Below are 2,905 nucleotides of genomic sequence, written 5' to 3'. Positions count from 1 at the left end.
ACTATATACTATATATATATATATATATATATATATATATATATATATATATATATAATTTTCACATTGAATTTAAAGCATTTAAAGATCTAGCTTTGACTGATAGGTCAAATAATTTAATAGTTTATCGATTATGTTTCTTAAATTTAATTTTTTCGAGCTTAAAATTGATATTTTCAAATTTCTAAAATGTTTCCTAAAAGCGGACTAAGTCACTGTTGCATTGAACCGTTCAACTGAACTCTTTATTTTTTCAGAAAACTCGGGAAGAAGGAGGATGCATGCAGGTGCATTCTTTTGCAGCGGCTCAAGACTCCCACGACTACACACACAAAATCTGAGAATGGAATTCTTGAGTCAAGGGGGCGATAAAGAGATTGAATAGGAATCGTAAAGAATTCGGAGATGTGATGGGTCTCTGTGAAGAACGAATGCAGAGAGACAGAAGAGAGGTAGGAAGAGGAGGAAGATGAGGACTGTTTCCTCCCTTTCTACGTTCCATTGAACGGATCCCGAGGGGGTCTCGCGGTAATATATTTCCTGCGCACGTAACGACGCAGTATTTGGTTAATATGATTTCCCGAAGTGGTGGTTAAACCCGAAACGTGACGCTTACGAGTGTTATGTAAATAGTAGCAGAAAACGAACAATGGAGGTTTTAGAAGTATGGGTTCTGATAAGTAGAATTGACTATTAACGGATGGTTCACACGATCCAAGGACTCATCTGTCTTTCGAGAGTAACTCGAACAATCGGTAAAAAAAGATTTGAAAACTTAGAAAGTAAAAAAGTCATAACTCGTAATACACGTAATGTATAATACTTGTACATTTTTAATAAACGAAATAATATATGACACATGTTACATAAAACATATGTCATGTGTAACTCTACATCTCTAAAAATCTATCCATAATTTCCAAAATTTTCCTATATTATTATGTCACTTTATAGTTTTGAAAAGTAGAAACTCTAAACGTTATAAAAAAAGTCTATTTAATAATAATTTTTAGTGTTTTGCTATATCATTATATTATTTTATAATTTTTAAAAATTAATTACAAAATTATATTTTCAGTAAAGGGCATGCCACGTTCTAATTATGTTATGATTCTAAGCCAATTGGCAAACTTACGCAGGGAAATCGACCGCGTAAAATATTAAGTAATAACTAGCCTCGTTAAGACATCGGATACTTGAGAAACTGATTTATGATACCTTAGGAGTGTAAAAATTAAAATGCAGATAGGTCGTAACGAGCACTTTAAAGTGCCTTAAATAAAGCCCATAAAGCAGAATCGGGAATTGTGTCGAGAATTATGGGCGCATCAATCATGAATTAATGTGAAATTAGAAACAGTCTGTATTGCAAGCATGTATATATTTAATGTTGCAAGGAGCAGTAAATTAATAAATATTCGTCGAATTTTATCGTTTCATAAATTTATAATAATAAAGCCATAGTAATAAATAAGGAATGTGAGTCTCGAAGCGACGAGTAATCAAATTATTGAATATTTAATAATATACGTATAATTAATAATATAATTAGTAAACTTTAGTAATTGAAATTATTGAAAATAGTGCGCGATCTTAATTGAACTTTCAATTGGCAATATTTTATGTCAATAAAAAACGTTGCATGATGATAAATTAATTTTATTTCTTTGAGGCATTCTGATTTAGTTTCAAATTTTATTAAAAATTTAATTTAAGGTTCAAGTTCTAGTAACTAATTTAATTAAGATTTAATTATTGCTGCATCTAACGTTTATAATCAATGAGTAAAAGTTTTATCGAATTTTTATCCGCTCTAACGAAATCAATCTTATTGACATTACTAATCTAAAGTGTAACTCGTATCTCGAACATGTTGTGCGTCATACGTGGGCACCAAAACAATGCGGCTGATGGACAATACTTATTAGTTTCAGAGGTGGGCGATTCGCTCTCTTTCTCTGTACCCTGCTGATGCTGTGTAACTTATTGTACAATACAAGTTGAAGGCACGAAGAAAGACAGGCGTACGCCTACAAAGTCGGAGTGGTGTCGGTGCATCATTCTTCCGAACTACATGGAATTCTCCTCAGCCAAGGCTTACCCAAATTTAAATCTCTACCAGGCTCCCTAAGGTCTGAGCGTTAAAGTTATATATATATTCGTAGGATATCCTGAGAGATAAGAAAGAAAATACGTTTCATAAAATCGCGACAACGCGAATTCTCCTATCATTAATTAGGGAAATTTCCTAAAGCAATTTCCTAAAAGTTCTCGGTAAGACCGATTTGATTACTCATTACTGTACTCTTTAACATGCAAAGTATCTGGTGCATGTCGGCGGGCCAATGAAAGAGCGCCGCGATAACGGCTCGAAGAGAAACGTGGGGGATTAGCCGAACAAAGTCGATACCGCCGTTCGATAAATCAGACTCTCGCGACCGGTTCACAAGTGGTATTAAGCCTCTATCACGTTACACGGAAAATAGGCCGAGATCCCGACGAATATTTGGACCGCGACCAGTCGAACCAGTCCTTCGAAAGAAGTAAGGGTGTCTCACCGCATTGCCGAATCATGAATAAATTTTAACGAGACCGCGCGAGCTAAGAAGAGGGAGAAAAGGGAAGACACTCGTAGCTGCGAGCGCCAGATATATGTATAAAGAAGCGATAAATCAAGCTTGCTAATCAGACCGCTTCATCAGGCCCACTTTTCGATAAGTTATGAGAGAGGGCAAAGTAGAGGCAAACCTCAAATTCTTTTCGGCTAAAAGTTAGCTAAAATTAATTTTTTTAGCAACAGAAAATATTTCAACGTCTTATATATAATTAATAAATATAAATATATTAATAAATAAATATATATATATATATATATATATATACATATATATATATAATAAATTTA

This window comes from Atta cephalotes (assembly GCF_000143395.1).
Source record: "Atta cephalotes unplaced genomic scaffold scaffold00007, whole genome shotgun sequence".
NCBI lineage: Eukaryota > Metazoa > Arthropoda > Insecta > Hymenoptera > Formicidae > Atta > Atta cephalotes.
Note: the sequence above shows the minus strand (reverse complement) of the source record.